Source organism: Diabrotica virgifera, chromosome 10 (assembly GCF_917563875.1).
Source record: "Diabrotica virgifera virgifera chromosome 10, PGI_DIABVI_V3a".
Classification (NCBI taxonomy): domain Eukaryota; kingdom Metazoa; phylum Arthropoda; class Insecta; order Coleoptera; family Chrysomelidae; genus Diabrotica; species Diabrotica virgifera.
Genome location: NC_065452.1, coordinates 21,342,568 through 21,365,175, shown reverse-complemented (window position 1 = coordinate 21,365,175; position 22,608 = coordinate 21,342,568).

The window sequence follows — 22,608 nt, the reverse complement described above, 5'->3', positions numbered from 1 at the left end:
ACGAGGACGGTTCTCGTACCCCCCTCATCTGGAGACGGACTCGCAGGGGTATTTGTTCTTCCTGGATAGGATAGTTTCTTCTCTATGATGTAGAGGAATCTCTTCATACTACCTGCCTTCTCCAAATGCGGTATTGTTGAGACTCTGCATCGAGGGGGACTCCAGACTTCACACCCTGGGGGGAATTCTTGTTAGCCATTCACGTTGACACGGATTCCTTAGTAGGGCAGGGGTCCGGTGTTTTTCTTGGGTTTTTACCGGACTTCTAATCCCACACTGCTACGCATATGCGTCATGCCTCGTAGACCGGAAGATCGTTTACACATAGAGTCTAGTTCCTCTTGGAAAGATAATCCAAGGCGTAGCGCTGCACTATAATTCCTGCTACCCAGGAACGATTCTGTAAGGAGAATCGGAGGGGGGAAATGGTGTAACCGGTCCGGGGGAGGAGTGATCAGTATTGCGGGCAAGCTGCGAGTACTTCGGGCAAGCTGCGACATTCGAACATTACTGGGGGTTCCTATGGGTATTGGGGGATTACCATCCCCCAAGCCCCTTGGTGCGGTCGCAACTATGATTCTATTGATATTTGTAATTTGTCTGGCAATTGTCCAACTTCCATAATGTACAAAATAGTTTGCTTAAAAATTGTATAAAAAGTATTTAATAAGTATTTTTAATGTTTAAATGTGTTGTTAGGCAAAACGATTTTAAAAATAAATAAGACAAAACATGTATAAAAAACGATACGGTCAGGCAAAACTCTCTTGATTCATTTGAAACATGTGTCTCAGTGTACACAAATCCGTACAGTTCATTAGGGATCGCGAAGGAACAAACTAAGGGCATTGCTGCCAAATGTTTGTGGAAATGGAATCGAAATGACTCATTGTTCTGCTAATCCTTTGGATAGATCTGTATTAAACCTTATATGAAGGCATATACGTGTTGTTTGTGGTCACTGGCTCGGTGTTCAAGGTATTAGTAAGCGAGAAAACATGGGTTTCTAAATAGATTTTAAAACTGCTTTAAATGTTTTCTAGATTTGATACATTTTCAAATTCAAACGAGAGTTATTTAAGTGCTACCTGATTAAGGATGCGGTCTACTCTGAGGATGGGGTGTACCTGCGCATAATACTATATTATGCCACGAGCATTTAATGATGGTCGTTATGATGCGAGTATGACGGATATAATACAAGCTTCATAATGACAATTAAATGCAAGTTATATACATGGTTTTTTCAATGATCTATCACAATAAAAATATTTTTTTTTCTTCTTCTTTCTATGAGTCTTCCCCGGACGATGAGGTCCAGAATTCTGGCCATCGTGTTGGTGGTCTACCCTGTGGTCTTTACCTATTAATCTGAGGTATTATTTTTGCTCTTTTAACGGGTCTGATGTCCTCCATTCTCTTTATATGTTTGTTCCAATATCTTCGTCTCTGTCTGACCCACCTTCCTATGTCCTGTATTCCACAGTTTTGTCTGATGTCTTCACTTCTTATTCTGTCACGTAGAGTTTTGCCTTGTATACTTCTTAGTGTTCTCATTTCAACTATTATTCAACTATATATTTTCTCATCATTTGTAACGTTCTAATTGTGTCTGGTCTTGTTTCTGCCGTATATGTTATAATAGGTCTTACTGTTGTTTTATATATTTTGACTTTGCTTTTAAAGACTTTGCTCTTTAAGAGATTTCCATAGCTTGTTATTTCCGCATCAAGATAATATTTGAAGTGATTCAAGTGCTCCACAATTTTGGAGTCAATTTCCAATTTGCATCGTATCGGTTCTTTGGAAATTACTAGGCACTTAGTCTTCTCTGTGTTGATGAGCATATTTAGTTCTTTAGCTTTAGTATTAAATGCATGCAGTAGCCTTTATAGATTGTCTTCAGAATCGACGATAAGGACAGTATCATCAGCTTAGCAAACGACTCTAAAGAATGTGTTATCCATCTAAAAAAAAAATATATTCAAATTTATTAATTTTGCAACGTAAACAAATTAAATAGTTATATGGTTAAATTAATTATTTTGTTGATACATTTATATTTTCAATATTACAATAATTATTCAAATCCATAAGGAAAAAATTTCCTGTAGCTGGCTGTATACCATTAATTACAAAATTGAAGATAAAAAATCTTCTGTGTAAAAGGTATATTTATTTGAAAACCCCAATAAAGGGCTACATTAAAAAACAGAACGTTTTCGCTCTAAAGAGAGCATCATCAGTGTTCTAAGCCTAAAATAAGTATAACCATAATTAGTGAAGACAAAGTAAAAAATGTAAAGGTTGACTAAGATAAAAAATTAGGTTATACTCACAAGCTCTAAAAGTCTTACATTGACGTGTTGTATATTAAGTCCTGGCGATGGATGAAATTTAGAAAGATACATCAAAGCATCATATGACTATTCCACGAGCATGTGGGTGGTTTAGTCGATTTTTCAAATGAATTTGAGGATTCATTTTAAATATCCCTATGGTCTTCAGACATTTTCTTAAAAAGATTTAATTTTTAAATTATTCAGTTTGTTTACATATTAGGTTTGTTCCAACTCGATACAAAACCGTTCTTGAACGGTTACGAGTATGCGCAGTAACGAAAAATTTGTTACTGCGCATAATTATCCGTTATTGCGCATGCGCGTACCGATTCAAGAGCGGTTTTGTATCGAGTTGGAACAAACCTTTTAAGAACTGTCAAAGCTTGTATACCTATTTGACTCGACATTGGTCACTGCGCATGTGCCACCTTCATCGCGAATGTCATCTCGCGATTCTATTGGTTAAAAATCTGTATCATAATGAAAATCTGTAAGTGTAAGTATCATAATAGTGGATCATAGTAGTGAATCATAATTAATATATTAAAGTATGAGAGTAAAAAAGTTCTATTATAGTGTCCGGTGTACCGTGTGAAAAGAAAAGTCTAAAAAACCATGTTATAAAATCTTCCCAGAATTTCTTATAATCACCTTTTTTGAGAACTACTTCCCAAGTGAAAATTGAAACGTCAAACATTAGTTAACAACTTGGCTGCGTTACGGGACAAATAGACCTTGTATTACACTATCGGTTGGCTGCGTCGATAATATGTCGAAATGATTTTTTTTTCATTTTTCAAGATACTTTATATATTATTAATTCGGATAGGAATATATTCACTCATAACATACGGTCTTCTTACGGCTTCCAGATCATACGACCCAAATAGACCTCGTACCGCACTGAAAATTGAGAATTGTTTTTGTAATGCGATGAGAGCATATCGTTATATACTATATTACTATAATAATTAATATAAGCAGAAATACGAGACACCAGTGACTCAAGCCGCACTGATAAAAAAATCCGACAAATATGACTTACTTGTATTGTGTATTACAAAGCTATACTTGATTATAACTTAGTGAAAAAGGGTGTTGATTTTAGTGATCAAGCGGCTTTCTATCAAAGCCCAATACGCAACTCTCTGAAGTGGTACCGGAAAGTGGAATTAATATTTAATTCCGCAGTAGTTAATGCTTTGCTGCTAAATAATGGCAAACGTGAAAAAAGCGACGAGATTCGTATCTTTGACTTCAGACTGCAGCTGGCAAAGGCATTGGTAACTAGCAAAAATTTGGAGCCCTCATGACCACTTACATCCAAAAAATATCATAAACTCAAGCAAAGCGATGTAGATAATAACAAGAGAAGAAAGTGTACAGGATGTTACAAACTTTTAAGAAACATGACTAATTAGTAGAGAGGCCGATAGAAAAGTTAAAACATACTGTAAAGAATGTGATGGAAAACTTGCATTATGTCTAGCGTGCTTCAATGAAACACGTTAAAAAATGTTTTTTACTGATAGAAGAACTAGTTTTATGTTAATTTTAAAAATTGTTTCCAGTCTGCTGTAGGTATCATTAAACAATTTGTTTAGTATTTAAAGAAGAAATGTTGAAACGAACGGTTTTATTTTTATTATGGCCCCAGCTTATGACAGGAAAGATGTAGGTATCTCACTCCTGCTTTTGTAAGGTATGTGTCCAATATTATATTAATCATTAATTTGACCGTTAATAAACCATCTGTTATTTTCGAATCACAGGCACCCTTTTCTTGGCAAACCAAAATAAAAATGTGAAAACTGTGTTTTCTTTATATTAATGCCCTTCTAGAATTATTTAAAAATTTATGAAATGGATATTTCACCTTTAATTTATCGGTAAGTACCAAATTTGAATTTGTTGCAAATTTTTTACATTGCCAAGAATACCATAAACCTTGTTATCACAATGATCCATGCATTTTTCTAAGGTTTGAAACGATTTCTCAAAACAAATTTCAAATTTCTTATATCTGAGTTCATGGGAGTACGCTCGCCCCCTCTCCACCCATTAAATTTCAAAAAAAAATGAATTTTTCCAAAAACGAAATTTTTTTTTTGTAAATTTAAAATAGAATTATTTATTTATAAAATATAATTATTATATTCTAAATAAAATCCTTATAATCTAGATAACTTCTTTTTTTGTGATGATAGGCGTAAAAACAGATTCTTTTGTCATTCAAACAAAGTCGCCTACCTTCACACTTTATGCACTGAAAGTAGTGCCTGAGTTACAAAACATAGACATAATTTTGTCTATCCTTTTTTTAAACATATTTATCTGCAAAACGGATAAAATTGCATAAAAATATTGCAGAGAAAAAAAAATCAAAAATCTACATTTGGAAAAAAAATAAAAACTTTACTCACCGTATACCTGGCAATGTAACAAATTTGTTACAAATGTTTGACAACGTTTTTTGATAGTTCAAGAAACAAAAAAAAAACAACTAAAACGTACAGTCTCTATTTACAGGATAATTGCACAATATAAAAAATCACCAAAATAAAAAACAAACTATTTCTTATAAAAAATTTAAAGTTTGTAAAAAAGTCGGGAATTTTCTCAAAAATGCAACCGGTGACAGAGATCATCATAATTTAGAAGTTAACGGAAATTGGTAATAATAAAAATATAAACCATCTAGGGACAGTTTTATATTATTAGTACAAAATGTGACTAAAAAAATGTGCTCAAAGTCACCTAGAACTCGCCTAGTACCTAAAATGAAAATGTTACAAATGTGTTACATTGTCAAGAAAAGGGTTAAATAGGCCTTTAAGAGGTATATACGGGTCGTAACGCACTGTGGCAGAGATACACTACGGGACATATTATGCCTCGTAACGTACTCAACGTAATCTTATAAATATCTGCTTATCTGCAACGTAAGCTTATAAATATCAACGAAGCCAAGGTGTTAATTAAAAATGTAATTTTCATTACAGCAATAATTTATAGCTTAATCGCATATAAACATAATACTTATAATTAAATTATATTTTAAAATAGATGTCGCGACTGAAAATCAATTCCAAGTTCCGTTCATTTCCCTTGTGTCTATGCATATTTATTTGCAAGGAACCTTAATCCAGAAAACTTCCAATTGATTTCTTGTGCTAAATGTTTCAGAAATAAATTGAAACAGCACGGGGCAAGAAAAAAGAAAAAGTTGATGCATTGGAATAACAGAGACCAAGTCACTATTGTTCGAAACACCCTTTCATTATCTTCTTCGTGCAATTCTTCCTTCTTATTATCTAAAGAAATAAATTTTACCGCACGATTCGAAAGATGGCAATCTGCATACCAATTTCTCCACATTTAATTTCAAGTTATTTCGAAGGCCACCATAGAATAAGTCGCATATCTCGGGAGGACAATTTTAAATTAAAGAATGCACTTTACAAAACCCGGCAACGTTTTCCGCTCGATCGAACAATTTTATGTTGATTTCCTACTACACTTTATACGAGTAGGTATAGGGTCTTTTATAATTCAAATCACACTTGTAAGTGAATAAAAACTTATCCATCCTACTTTTATAAAACTTTACAATTTTAAGATTAAAAAACACTAAATACCAGGGTTCTCAATTTCCAGAAAAATAATTCATTACTTTCGCTAGACATATAATTTTTTCCAAATCGAAGTATTTTAACTAGTGTTGCCCAAATGCAAGATTAAGACGAGACTTAGACAGTCTTGGTCTTGGTCTTGGTATTGCGCTCCCAGTCTTGGTCTTGCAGCAAGAGTCTTGCAAGTCCCGCAGTTGCCTATTAGCCTATTGCATATCTTTGAACAACGTGACAGAGATGTACATTTAAAGCTAGAATATCATAGCCGTAGTAAAGACCAACCAAATTAATAAATATCTAGACCAGCGGTTCTCAATTTGGGGTGCATGTACCACTGGTGGTACATATAATTATTTGCGGTGGTACACAAAACGCAAACACAGCTAAAATCAGCAACACAATTATTATTATACTTAATTAGATTACCTAGCTAGATACCTATTTCAGTTAGTTGGTAACAAAAAGTATTTTATGGTTCATGACTCAAAAAGATTGAGAATTACTGATCTAGACAACTGATACCGGGTGGAGTTTGAACCCATGATCGAAGTGATCCGTGCCTATGTTCTACCTAACTAAAGTTTATTAGAAACTTATATATTTTATTATATTAATACAGGGTAGCAAAGCCATATCCATGATGAACGGCATTCTGTGGGACCAGACAATATCTAAAGCGAACAAACAGCTCATATACAATAGCATACTTAAAAGTATAATCACATATGGCAGTGAAGTTTGGCCACTGAAACAAAGAACGGAGAAAATGCTACTAGTAACAGAAATGGACTTCTGGAGAAGAGCAGCAGGCAAATCAAGAAGAGAGCGGATACCAAATGAGAGAATACGAGAAATGATGGGAGTCACACATACAATAATTGATGACATAAAAACAAAACAACTAGTATGATACGACCATGTACAGAGAATGCCAGATGACAGGATCCCTAAGCTGATTTTGACATGGACACCACAAGAGAGAAGAAAAAGAGAAAGGCCGAGAAGAAGCTGGAGGGAGGGAATTGAAAAAGAACTAGAGGAAAGAGAAATCCCTCCAGGTCTATGGTTAAACACAGAAGAATGGCGGTTAGGAGTCGGAAGGCGTCGAAGAACGCTGTAAACCGATAGTAATAGTAGTAGTAATGTATTTTATTATCCAATATAAGAGAATGTAATGTCCAATATAAGCGAAAATATGAGGTTATCGTTGTAATTTCAGTATTTTATAAATGCTAGAATATTCCACAGAGTGATGCTAGCTCTGTGAAAAAACACACTTTTATTGGTACACGCGGTCTACAGTGACAATAATAATTGACCTGTCTAGCAACAATAATATTAGAGCGATATTTATAAAAATAAGACAACAAAAAAATCACTTAAATCCCACAACAGGCTTAGGAAATTCAAGACATTAACAATGACCTGTTTTTAAGGTGGTGAGTAAATTTTTTGGAGAAGTGTATATCGTTAATTTCGGTATTTTATTTATACTGTTCCTTTGTCTCGTTATCATACTATTCATACTTTTAAATAATAGCCGCGCTGTTGCGGCAAATTTTCTGTAACCAAGTGATCTCATAGCATAGGTCTAGCTCATAGCACATTCAGCAAAAATAATACATAATAGTCTTACTATTCTATATACCGATCATTTATCAACAAGGTGACATATTTTTAAAAAGTTTGGATACGATATTTGATATTACTATCGGCGTCGCAAAGCAAGAATGTTATGTTATGATTAGAAGGAGACTATTCTCATAATAGGTCTGGATCCCGCGTATGAAAAAAAAGTTGATTAATAGCATGCTGAAAATTTGTTAAGAGCTTAAGGGTGTCTAGTCGGACAAACTTTGATATATGGGAACACTGGAACAGGGGTTTAATTGTGGAACAGTTTAAAAATTTGAAATGGCCAGACCACGAAAACGTCACCAGTATTTTGTCCGACAGAACTTCCAATTGATTTGTTACCCTTTCATTAAACTCTCATGCAAAAATTAGACTGCTATTTATCACCTGTCATAATTCCTGTCATTTGACATGTTCTACGTGTTCCACTCATTATCATGCCCATTTGGTGATAAATAGCAGCCTGATTTTTGCATGAGAGTTTAATGAAAGGGTAACAAATCAATTGGAAGTTCTGTCGGACAAAATACATGTGACGTCTTCGTGGTCTGACCATTCCAAATTTTTAAACTGTTCCACAATTAAAACTTCCCCTGTTCCAGTGTTCCCATATATCAAAGTTTGTCCGACTAGACACCCTTAAGCTATTAACAAATCTTCAGCTTGCTATTAATCAACTTTTTTTTCATACGCGGGATCCAGACCTATAACCCGGACAACTAATTTCAGAGAGGTCGTCTGATGGGAAGGAAAGTACAAAATATTTTATTTTTACATTGTAATAATGACCTGAATACGTGTCAAATGTGTCAAGTGTTCTTTAAATGGATATTTTTACTCGCTATGTATGTTTATGGTATTGTTCGTAGTGAACATAAGTCCAATTTTCAAAATTTTTGTTACAAATTTTTTTTGTTTCTCATAAAGTATGTAAGAATATAGCCGAACTAATATACATACTCCCTAAAACGACCCTCAGTTCTAACTGCAAGACGCAAGGGTCTCGCAGGCTAAGTCTTGTTCTTGCTTAAGTCTTGCACGGTAAGTCTTGGTCTTGGTCTTGCTAAAATTAGGCGGTCGTGGTCTTGGTCTTGGTCTTGCGAAAATGCAAGAACAAGACCAAGACTGCAAGACCAAGACCGATTTTGGGCAACACTAATTTTAACATATGTAGAACTATCTGTGAGTGATTTGTTTGTTCTTCTTATTCTTCCTCCTCGGCTTAAGCAATTCTGCTTGTTCATTGGCGAATTGATGTCTCTATGGAAGGTTGTCACTCCATTTTTTTCGCGGTTGTCCGATACTTCTTTTGCCGATTGGTGGTTTATTTCTTGCTATTTTGACCACACTGGTCTTCACTGAAAAGTCTAGAGAATTTCAAGTACCTATGATTATATGCTTCGTTGACTACCAAAAGGCATTTGATTGTGTAAGCTGGATAAATCTGTGGTCAATTTTAATGGAAATGGGCGCACCAATGCACCTGGTGAACTTATTAAAAATCTGTACCAGTCTAATACAGCGATAGTACGACTAGATCAGAAGTTCTCAAACCAATTCAAGACCGAGAGAGGTGTTAGACAAGGATGCGTGTTGTCACCTGACTTATTTAACATTTATGGTGAACATGTCATGAGGATGGTTTTAGAAGGATGGGCCGGTGGAGTAACAGTAGCTGGTAGAAAAATCTCCAATTTAAGATTTGCTGATGACACTACACTTATAGCAGCAAATGAGCAAGAAATGTTTGATCTTCTACAAAGAGTTGAGTACGAAAGCAATAAAGTTGGTCTGAAAATCAATAAAGCTAAGACAAAAATAATGGTGGTCGACAGATTCGACACTATTCAACTGACTAACATATTACAGGAATACCAGATAGTAAACACCTTTGTCTATCTCGGGTCTAGTATAACTAACGATGGTAACTGTGAATCAGAAGTTCGGAGACGTATTTGTATGGCAAAAAATGCGATAAGTCGCCTAACTAAAGTTTGGAAAGACAGATCTATCTCTCAAAATATCAAGATGAGACTGGTGAATGCCCTTGTATTCTCAATATTTCTATACGGAGCAGAGACTTGGACTCTTCGCGCATGCGAGTGCCAAAAAATTGATGCCTTTGAGATGTAGTGCTGGAGAAGAATTTTGCGCATACCTTGGACAGCTCAGCTCAAAAAGGACAAACGTTTCCATTCTAAACCAACTCAACATTAAAAAAAGGCTGTCCACAATATGTCTGCAACGAATTCTGCAATTCTTTGGTCACGTGGTTCGCATAGGTGACGACAGTTTGGAGAGATTAATTGTTTCTGGAAACGTTCCGAGGAGAAGATCAAGAGGACGATCACCAACTAGATGGTCTGACCAAATAAAGCATTCAGCTGGAAACTCATTCTGCGAAGCTCTTAGAGCAGCTGAAGATAGAGACCAATGGAGAAATATTGTTAGGAATATTGGAAGAAATCACGATCCTCAGTAATGGGGAAACGACAAGAGAGAGAGAGAGAGAGGTCTCCCCCATTCTGCTTATGTGGTTATTTCATTCTTTTTTCTATTTAGTGTCCATTCGTTTGTATACTGTGCGTTACATTTTCTTCTATGCTACAATGTTCTATGTTACAATGTCTTCACTCCTCTATCGGTTTCTCAGCGTGCTTCCTGTAACCCTTCTGAGTACTCTCATCCCTGCCGTTTCAAGTAGGCTTTGTCGGGCCTTCTTTCTAATTATTATCGGGTCATTATTGATCATACACTGGTTTTAGAAATTCTATCTATAAAGAATTTATAAATAAATTTTGTAGAGGGAAAGTGACATGGAAGGAACCAGGAGATAACTCACTTCATATAATCAGAAATCAGATAGATTATATTCTAGTAAACAAGAGATTTAAGAATGGTGTCAAGAGATTAACGACATATCCTGGTGCAGATATCGGTTCAGACCATAACCCCTGACATATAGCTGACATCCAAGTGAAGCTCAAAAGAGTCGAATAAAGCTCAAAAAACACCAAAATTACATATCTCAGCATCCAACAAAACGCTAATAGAAAATGACCTGAATAATCAGCTGAAGAATTCAACAAATAAAAACAATACAGAAATATGGAACACGTTTAAAGATCTTACCTGGAAAGTAATGGAAAAATATACAACAACGATGCAGAGGCACAAAACACAACAATGGATGACTGATGAAATCCTGGAATTGATGAAGCAGAGAAGAAAACTGAAAGATAACAAGACATAATACAAAGAAAAACAGAAACTAATTAAACAAAATATAAAGGTAGCTAAAGAAAAATGGATGGAGGATAAATGCAAGGAATTAGAAAAGTTGAATGAAAAACATGGTACGCTTAAAATGTTTAAAAAAGTTAGAGAAGTAGCTGGTTTTATCATAAGAAAACTCCACATACTATAACCGATTCGTCGGGAAAAACGATAATAGACGAACATGAAATTCGAACTACCTGGTATAATTATATAAATGAACTGTATAATGATGATAAACCCGAAGAACTGGAGACTTTAGATGAAGGTGAAGGGCCAGAAATACTAAAATCAAAAATACGACATGCTATAAAATTGGCAAAAAACAAGAAAGCTCCTGTAGGTCCTGACAACATACCTACAGAAATGTTAAAGCTCATAAATGAGGAAAACATTGGAATACTAGTCAAACTTTTCAATGATGTTGATTCGACTGGAGATATCCCTGAAGATTGGAAGTCCGAATTCATAACCCTTCCAAAAAAAACAACGTCCGAAAAACTGTAGCGATTATAGAATGATAAGCCTTATAAGCCACACTTTGAAAATCTTTCTACGTATCATCTACAGTAGAATCAGAGATAAATGTGAAGATCAGGATGAAACACAATTTGGCTTCAGAAATGGACTGGGAACCCGGGACGCACTCTTTGCACTAAATGTAGTATTGCAGAAATGCCGAGATCAAAGGAAAAACGTCTTTGCCGTATTTATTGACTATGAGAAGGTCTTTGATCGAGTACAACATCACAAATTAATTAAAATATTAAAGGATAAAGGAGTTGATAGTCAAGATGTACGAATCATAGAAAAATTATACTGGCGTCAAACAGCGACAGCTTGCATAAATGGAAAATCAACAGAGAGATGCAAAATACAAAGAGGTGTCAGACAGGGATGTATACTGTCCCCACTGTTATTCAATTTATATTCAGATAGAATATTTAAGGAAGCACTGCATACGTTGGAATGGGGTGTGAAAGTTAATGGAATTCTGATAAATACAATCAGATATGCAGACGATACAGTTATTTTAAGTGTATCGATTAAGTGATGATATGAATGGATTACAACACCTTTTAAATGCCATTGACGCAGTGGGAAGAGAGTTTGGCCTAAACATAAACTGTTCAAAAACAAAATACATGGTATTTAGCCGTTTGGCCCCTCAAGATTCACGGTTTATGTTGATGGTCATATAATTCAAAGAGTACCCAGTTTTAAATATCTTGGTTGCCATATTACTGAACAACTAGATCCAGATAAAGAGATAAAATGTAGAATCGAGATAGCCCGCACGACATTTTTAAAAATGAGGTCATTCTTCTGTAATATTGTAATGATAACTTGCAACTTCAACTTCGAAAGCGCATGATTAAATGTTACATTTGGTCAGTCCTCTTGTATGGTGTCGAAGCATGGACATTAAAAATATCCACCATTAATCGTTTGGAGGCCATTGAAATGTGGCTGCACAGACGTATACTGAAAATACCATGAACGGCTATGCTGACAAATGTGGCAGTCCTTAAGAGAGCAAATGCTGCCGGCGAGCTGCTTGATACCATCAAACATAGAAAGATGGCCTATTTTGGACACGTAGTAAGGGGAGACCGGTATAATATTCTTCAACTTATTATGATGGATAAAATCGAAGGACGCAGAGGAATTGGTAGAAAACAGGCCTCTTGGTTGAAGAATATCCGGGAGTGGACAGAAATAAAGAAAGCAGAACACCTATTTAGAATAACTTGGGATAGAGACAGTTTCGCCATGTTAATCGCCAACGTCAAGGGGATTTAATAGGGCACGTTAATGAGAAGATGGGAAGTAATTCCCCCAATAATTAGGCACCCTGAAAACTACTCTCTGTATAATGCAGCATCATCAAAAGGGATATCTGCTACCATTTTCAACTGGATTAAAGCAATACTGGAAAATAGGCTGATTCTAACCGACCTGTAAGCAGAGGAGGTTTTAGCCAAAGTTAAGAGGTGCTCACAGGGAGGAGCGCTTTTGGTCCTCCAGTGGTAACTCCTGGTGGATGAGTTGATTTAATTTTTTTGCACAGGTGTACAAATGCAGGGTTATGCGGATGATCTAGTAATTATGTTAAAAGGGCAATATGACAATTTTCTATCCAGCACACTCGAAAGCACATTAAATATTCTTACTATGCGGTGCAACAGGAAAACACTATATCAATCCTAATAAAACAGTTGTAGACAGTTTCATAAGGAGAGGGTACCCAGATAACATCTAGATATCCGCTCTGTATGAAGATGAAAAAACTTTCAAAGAGGCGAGTGAGCTAAAATATTTAGGAGTCTAGATAAGCACCTTACATGGAACGCACGTTTGGTAAGAATATCAAAAAAGCAAAGCTTTCCCTTTAGACATGTCGGAGGATATGTGAAAAGAAATCCTGCCGATTAAGCAGAATCGTATTATGATATCATACTTAGAAAATTGGATTGGAAATGAATATATAAACAAGCACGCATATATAAAAATAGAAACACAAAATAACACGGATTATTAATTCTAATTAGTCAGCCAGATTGCGGGGAGAGTTTTAACTAAGTTTTGAGTTTGCTTCCTTTAAGAATAGAATGTAGTCATTGTCGTCACCAGCTGGGTACAATACATGGAATTTAACCAACAATAAAGTACAGATGAGTAAATAAATGTATTCCTGACAACCAACCTTCGTTTCCCTTCGTTTATTACCTTAATTTAATTTTAATTTTAGTAAGACAAAATATTTTTGGATAATATTCATATTTCTTTTACAAAATATCACTCGGTTTAACATGTTGTGCTTCGTATATGCACGAACACCTCCGCGCCGCGCCAACCGCTGACCGATTCTCGTGTTACTTCGACCCTAAAATCCCTTTTTCCCAACATTATTGTACCTAATCATAAAATATTACAAGTCGTTGTATCGATGACATTTCTATGAATTCTAAATTCGGTTTATCAAGTAGTTCACGTTCTCCTGAACATCAAAAAAGAGCGTATCCGATAGGGATTTAGGGGTGACTTTTTTAATCATTGTTGAGATTTGACGAATCGGTTTTAACCTTTATTGTAGTATGAAGAAATTATTATTTTATTAACCCTTATCCGGGCAAGGTGGGTTCAACAGGCCCGAAACGCCAATTCTTTTATCATAAACTGATAAAAAAAATTTATTGAGTTTTATGCATCACTGAATTTGTTTAGAAGTATGTTTCCTTCAACATAGTCATGAACTATTCAAAATATTCATTACCATTTTTGAAATTATTGCGTCGAAAGAATTTTGTCACGTAAAGGGGCAACACGGGCCCGTCGGACCCTATTTGTATTTATACCTCAAGTCTAAATCTTTGTTACAGAAGTTAATCTGGCAGTCAGGTAATGTTTTCGTGGATTATCTAAACGACTTTTATAATTCCGGAAATCCAATAATAAAGTATAAACCTGCAACAAACAATGTAAACATCTCTTTGGTGTGAACATCAAAGAGATGCTTACGATAGGTGTTATATCTATTCTAAATGAATTTTAAAAACTGATAAGCATTGTTGGAATGCATTAATATTGTTAGGTAGGTACCTATACATATTTTGAAATAAATAATGCATCTGCTATCAATCGTTTGATATCGATGTTAGTGTCGACAACTAAGCTCCTAAAATGATATTGAATTACAGTGAAAGTAGATAGTGCGAATAAAATGTCCCGAAAACCATTATCAGCTGCAGAACTGCAAGATATTGCTAATAATTTATGGGACTTCGATGATGAAGAATCTGCAGAAGTAGGTGGCATTGAAAGTGACTCTGAAATTCAAGATCATTTTTCGGAAGCAAGTGAAGAGGATGATCAGCAAGTAGTATTGAGTGATAATGAAGAAGAATGTGTAGCTACAAGTTCTCAGATTTCAGAGTGTGTAATTTTTGAAACTAAGGATGGAATTAACTGGAAGAGTCAACCACAACCGACAGGAAGTATGCGATCTTGCGACATAATAAAAAGCAAAATGCACAAAGTAATGTTAGCCCCTGGTCAAAGTGTAGATGATCCTGTTGATTCCTTTTGTTTGTTTGTGGACGAAAAAATTGTGAACGAAATAGTGAAGTGTACAAATAAGCCGAAAAAGTCCTGGGAATAGAGAACTGGAAGTATTGAGACTCTACAGAGCTATATGCCTTTATTGGACTACTACTAACTGCAGGGCACCTGAGTGCCAACATCCATTAAACGATTCAAAAATTTGCTAAGATTTGTTCGATTTGACCATAAAGACACGAGGTCTGAAGGAAGAAGGAACGACAAATTAGCAGCAATACGCGATGTGTGGAATCAAGTCAACCAAAACTTTCAGAAATAGTATTTACCAGGAAAAAACATAACGGTAGATGAGCAACTTGTAACGTATCGACGTAGGTGTCCTTTCAAGCAGTATATGCCTTCAAAGCCAGACAAGTATGGCATGAAAATATGGCAAATCCTTCAGGTAGATCGCACCCTCAAGGTAGACCGCATACTATAGTAGCACTTTTTATTAATCTAGACAATTTAAATATAACTTTAGTAAAAAATGAAAAAAGAATATTAGAAATATATGGGTAAATATTAATAGTACATTCACGAACAGTGGTGGGCCCAACGGACCCGAGTTGCCCGGTTACGTAAGTAAAATGTGTTGCCCGGCTAAGGGTTAAATAAAAAATCTCAAACAAAACATCAGATACAAAAAAAGCAAAAGAAAAGCACGTGGCCTCGATGAGGTTCGTGCTGAAAGACATACTAAAGTTTTCGGGAGAAAATGGATTTAAATCACTGTTTGGTCTCTTTAACAGAATCTCTGATACTGGGATCTTACCAACTGAGTGACTAAGTCGACATTTGTCACAATACCAAAGAAACATCGTGCAGAGACATGCAGTGATTATCGGACAATAAGTCTGATGACTTACGTTTTGAATATTTTCCTACGAGTACTACATAGCAGAATATTTAGCAATCGAAAATTTGTGGGAAATAATTGACAGAAGACTACGGCAGCTTTTGCCTTCTCCTTGAACCTTACAAAAGGCTCTCCTAGAAACAGTAGCTCTCGAGATATGGAATTATATTGTTCAAGACCAAACAGCAAACCTCATTTGTTTTGTAATATAAGACATAATATTCTGGCGAAGTAGTTTCTAGCGAAGTAGAGCCTTCCGATGAAGGCTCCAATAAGAGCCGAAAATCGCGATTCAAGGGACTGGACTGCACTCCGTATTCTAATTGAAAAGTAAGATTGTTTTGCCTTCGCATTGCAACTGAATAAAAATGGTATACATTTTTATTTTATAGTCGTATTACTCCGTAGAGTAACTAGGTGCATTTTTCCGTTGGAACTTTGCCAGCTGCAGACGGGGGATGTGAATTGCATAGTGTAGAATTCCTTCCCTCTCGTCTTCACTGCAGCATCCATTTGACTTGCAAATTGTAGAAGTCTTGGAGGTGTCACCAGGAAAGTGTACCAATAAGTTTTCAATTTAAAAATCTTTTAGTAATATTTTTAATATTTTCAATGTTAATAATTTACTATTAGGATTGAAAACTACTTCGTCTTTCAATGCCAGATGGCGCTAGCCACCTACTATCATCACTTCAGTTGCAATGGGTGGGAAAACCTCTCGATACGAATCAGTTAAAATATGGAGAACAGTGCCTACGTTCCTTCCGATGAAGGCTCCAATAAGAGCCGAAAATCGCGATTCAAGGGACTGGACTGCACTCCGTATTCTAATTGAAAAGTAAGATTGTTTTGCCTTCGCATTGCAACTGAATAAAAATGGTATACATTTTTATTTTACATAATATTCTCTTTTATTATACATAGAACATAAGCGAATGAATAAAAAAACAAAATGTTAAGAAAGCCTAAAGCTACAATTGAGTTTTAATTTCAACATTTTATAAATGCTAGAATATACCACAGGGTGTTCCGAACTTTTAGAAAAAACACAGTATGCTTGGTACATCCGGTATACAATGACAAAGAATAAAGCTATAACATATTTAAAAATTTACTCAAATCGAACAAGAGGAAATTCGAGACATTAAAAATGTCCCATTATAAAGTATATATAAAACCCTTTTAATTCGCCGCCCCTACAAAAATTTCGTTGTACGGTTTTCCGCCGCGCGCCGCACCGTGCTGATCCTATACGATACGGAATACACACACATACACGTCCATTTATAAAGATTGATCTCCACTCATAGACATAACCATTCATCAATTCCTTACTGGTTCTATTGCATCATTTATGTTTTAAAGTCCGTTAGGTCGCACATTTACATTAAACATTTATGTGCTATGTTCCAACTTAAGGCCAAATCTAGTCATTGAAGAGAAAATATTGGTTAGGTGTTGCAGGTGAGTCTAATTCTTTGCTTAGTTAGACACACTTTGTTATCGATCAGTGGGATTATTAGAACACCTTAGGGATTCGAACAAATGGCAGTACATTCCACATACGTTGTTTTTTCGTAACGACGTGGTTTTCCAGTGTAGTAAATTAATGAAATCACCGGACCATATACCTTACTGTTTAGATGTCTCAGCAAATTCTTTTTCTTTGTATAGTTGGTTAAATACATTTTTTTATTTGTTGCACACTTCATTAGAACACCTTTAACACAAAGACAAACAGCACCACTTGTCACGTGCATATTTAATTCCTATGATCCCTTAAAAGTATAAAATGAATCCATTAATTAAAACAAAATTTATATATCACGATGTTTCCTTTTTTAATGTGGCTGTTGTACCAATTAGCGGTCACCAAGAAATTGAAGTTAAAGTATCGTTGTTAGTTTAAGCTTCTGTTTTTTTCACACGTTTTGTAATAAAAATGTCACCTATGTAAGGTCTATTAAGATTCTGTTCTTGTTTACTTTTATAAGATAATATTCAAATCAATAGATAAATTATATGTCACATTCCACAGAAAATATTCACTTTTTTGATCCGAAAAACATTGGATTTTGAAATGTGAAGGCTCACTCCTGTGGCGATTTTTTTTTTCGTTAGTACTTAAATCTGAAAGAAAAAATAGTGCCGCCACACGGAAAGAGGATAATCATGTGTTTTTTGCGATATTTCAAAAATTGAATGAGCAAAATAATAGTGATTTTAAACTGTCAATCACTGTAGAATTTGTTTAAGAGCATTTACAAACTTGATAGACTTCAGTTCAGTGGCGGCTCGTACCACTTTAAGAAGGTAGTGCCAGAACTCGTACAGCCGCCAAAATTTTTAGTGACGGATTCACGATATTGTCAAAAAAAGGTATACTGACAACAAAAACTAAAAAAAAATATGCGCGGATACTTTTATCTTATGTATCTTAAGTTTATTGATCTGAGGTGCCAAGCAATTGTCCAACATTGATCAAAACAGTTCCGTAAATTAATTAATAATAAAAACCTCTTAACCTACCACCAGCATTTACTGCTGATAGTGCTTGAAAATTGTTATTACGATTTAGTCTCTATTTACCAATTTATAAAAATAATACTATTTCATTATTCACACACATGCACAAATTTTTGTAATGTCACTTTTAAAGTTTACGATATATGAAGTTCATTCTTCTATTTTTTGGTTGCAAAGTTTTCAATGAATTTATAAATAAAATTATCAATACAATTTACAAAATGCTTTTCTGCAGATAGCATACCTAAAGCACTATGTTTTAACATCGAAAAACAGCGTTCTGCTTCAGATGTGATATAGGAATGGTAACTAAAATACTTAAAAGTTTAATAGTTTCTTCAAATGTGCTTTTTAAACCTTCCCTCTACAATAAAACCGATTGTGAAACAGCCCCAGAGGTAGTAATTAATTCGTCTCGCTAATATAGTACCTACTTCTAATTAGGTTTTAAACCGAGTTTTGCTTAAAAATTAAAACTGTCTCCATGTTTCATTAAGAAATGATTCGGAGAACTGATGATTATAAGCAGAAAACTTCTCCGACATAAATAAATTAGAACCAACTAAATGTCCGGAGAAAGTAGAAATTTGAAAGATCTGGTACTTTAAATAATATGAACCTTTAAGTCGTTGTCTAATTCGGCGCTAAGATTGACCAGCTCCTTAAATTATGCCTCTATTTTCTGAATTTTCTTTTTCGCCGTGACCTCTTAAAGCTATCTCGAAAGCTCCACAACACCTTATAACATTTGTAGTTTTTTTCTAGCGAAAAACCACCAAAAAAATTTTTTAAGATACTAATCTTCATTGTCAATTAATAAATTAAACTTAAGAAATAATCAAAATATCAAAATACCCACGATCATGATGCGCTAAAAGTTTACTTATAAATACAAAAACTTTTTAACAGAAAATATACATAATAAAAGCGACAAACCAGCACGTAAAGAAACTCAAAATAAATAGACCTGGCATCATACCCTCGTGCCTGGCACAGTGATTCTAATTTTAAGGTATACTAATAGTCCAATATAGCTCTTTCTCTGTCACTTACATAGAATGCTCGTAAAATCTTTTTCTCTTTAGTCGTGCCAGTACTGACTTCGGCACGAAGGAGATTCTCCTGTCGAATACTCTCCGCTGTCGGCAGGGATTGTATTACGCCCATAGTTGCCATATTTTATATAATTTATGAAGATCAAAAGAAATACACACAAAAAAATTAACAGGAATTAAAAAGTTTTGAAGATAAAAAATATGTTTCTGCATAGTTAGCAAGGTAGTGCCATGGCTCAATGGCACTACCTCACGGGCCGCCACTGCTTCAGTTACTTGATTGTTTCTGTATTGATATCATCTGGTCTTGGGCTTTTGTTACATTTTAATAGTTTGATAGCGTGTACAACCTTAGGTTTCTAAATACTTGGGCCATTCAATAGGTCTCCCAGTTGCCATGGCGTTTGTTTCCTGTTATCGTTGAAGGGAGTAGCTGTGTATATTTTCCAAGTATTAAGTAAATCGCTAGGGTTCGTTAAATTAGTTCATCCTTGTCATTATATGTATACCAGTGACTTGCTTTTTGTTGAACATATGTTGTAGTTACTGTTATAGAAAGTCTGTACCAGTGTCTAAAAAACACATCTGGTGACAGATAATGAGGCGACTGCATATTAACAAAAAATATATTGACTTCTAATTCTGACTTTACCCGATTTACCAAAATATACATGCTACGATGCCTAAGAAATATAGAGGATGAATGAAATAAAACCTACAAAACACAACTTGCATAAAACAAAAAAACTGGAAGGAGATCTATAGCAAGGGTTAAAGACTAAGTGTAGCAAAACCTATGTAATATTATTATGGTTTATCTTTTAACCAGGAGGAGTAAACTAAAAAGACAGATTCACACCCAAGAAAGTCACCAGAAAAACCATCAAATACATCTTCTTTTTTGGTTGATCATGTCGGCCCTCAACGGTAATCCATAAATACTATATTATACCGGGTGTCCACTTATATTTTCCCCCATTTTAACTGCCTATAACTTCTAAACAACTCAAGATAGAAATATGCGGTTTTCGCTGAAATATTTTATTTTAGTAAAAGTTTTGTCTGAATGGATTGAATTTTTTATATCGCTTTCAAATACGAAAACAAAAATGGCGGATTTTTGAAAAAAGTTGTTGACTTTTTTTTAATGGAACACCCAGTATATTTTTTTGTAAATTGAAACAAAGGTCATTTATCTATCCAGCGATATAAAGTTTTTCAAAATCGGTTGTCAAATCACTGAGTAATTAATTTTTAAAATGAGGGGTGCAACATGGATATCACATAAAATAACATAACTAAGCAAATTGATATTATGTTAGGTGATTTGCACATTGCATCTCTCATTTTAAAAATGAATTGCTTAGTCATTTGACAACCGATTTTAAAAATTCTTATATCTCTGGATAGGTAAATGACTGTTTTTTCAAGTTTTTAGGTAAATCACCATTTTTTATCTCGCTTTTAAATAAAAAATGGCGGATTTTTGAAAAAAAACGATGTTGACTTTTTTTTTAAACCACCCAGTATATTTTTTTGTAGCTTGAAAAAATGGTCATTTACTTATCCAACGATATAAATTTTTTTAAAATCGGTTGTCAAATGAGTGAGCAATTAATTTTTAAAGTGAGAGATGCAATGTGGAAATCACATAACATAATATCAATTTGCTTAGTACGAGTATGTTATTTAGGTATGTGATATCCACGTTGCACCTCTCATTTTAAAAATTAATTACTCAGTGATTTGACAACCTATTTTGAAAAACTTTATATCGCTGGATAGGTGAATGTCCTTTCTTTTAATTTACAAAAAATATACAGGGTGTTCCATTAAAAAAAAGTCAGCAACGTTTTTTTCAAAAATCCGCCATTTTTGTTTTCGTATTGGAAAGCGATATAAAAAATTCAATCCATTCAGACAAAACTTTTACTAAAATAAAATATTTCAGCGAAAACCGCATATTTCTATCGTGAGCCGTTTAGAAGTTATAGGCAGTTAAAATGGGGGCAAATATAAGTGGACACCTGGTATTAATACGTCGCTAAACAGTCTAAAAACAACTGCTTTTTATATAAAAGCAGGCTAACAATCTAAAATTTAAAGGAATAACACAGAAAACACAAAAAATCGCCGATATAACTTAATTAACCTATGAAATGCCAAAAGAGTCAAAATTTGATAAAAATGTCATTAGTGTCAAAATTTTATAACAATGGAGTAAACTTGCCTGCGGTTGGACCAATTACAAACAAGCATTACAGCGCGGTAAATTTGAATCACTCCTCTTGGTTTAAAAACAAACTAGTGATAAAGCACATTGTAAAATGTATATTGAATTTACATGCTCTAATGTGGCTAATCCTAAAATACATATACAACAATATAACTCACCAAATAAACTTAGTAGAAAATCTAACAACAAGCAAAACAAAAATGGAAAAAGGAGTTAGACACGGAGATACTATCTCTCCAAAATTGTTTACTATTGTAATAGAAGATGTGTTCAAGAAGCTACATTGGAAACGAGGCGGAATTAAAATCGATGACGGATTTTAATTCATATAAGATTTGACATTGGCATAGTACTCATAAGCACCAATACAAAGGAATTACCCTACATGTTAAAGGAGCTTACACAAGCATCAGCGAAAGTCTAATTCTTTGATTAGTTAGACAATAGTATATTATTCAACGAGCATGTAATGATGGCTATTACTCACGATGATGAAGTTTGCAACACGAGCCGTTGGCGAGTGTCGTAATTCATCCGAGTGAGTAATAGTTATTACATACAAGTAGAATACTATACTTTTTCTACGACCTTTTTTATTTGGATTAGTAGAAAAATATAATTATCAACTACTAACGTTATTTAAAACGAAATATTTTATTTTTCATAAGAAAATATATTTTATATAACTATGGCAACACTGTTAGAATTACACTCGTTGGGCTTATAAAACAATCAAACAGTTGTCATTATGTCATGGAATGGAGGTGGCTTTTAAAAATAAGACATATTTTATGGCAATTACATGAAAAATAACGTGTGCTGTCAATTAAAATCTATTGTACAATGAACAGTAAGTAAAACAGAATTCATTGATATGAATTTCATATCCGTAAGTCCTTTTTCGAAATTAATACCGATTGTTTATTGTTTACCTTTTAATAACGTC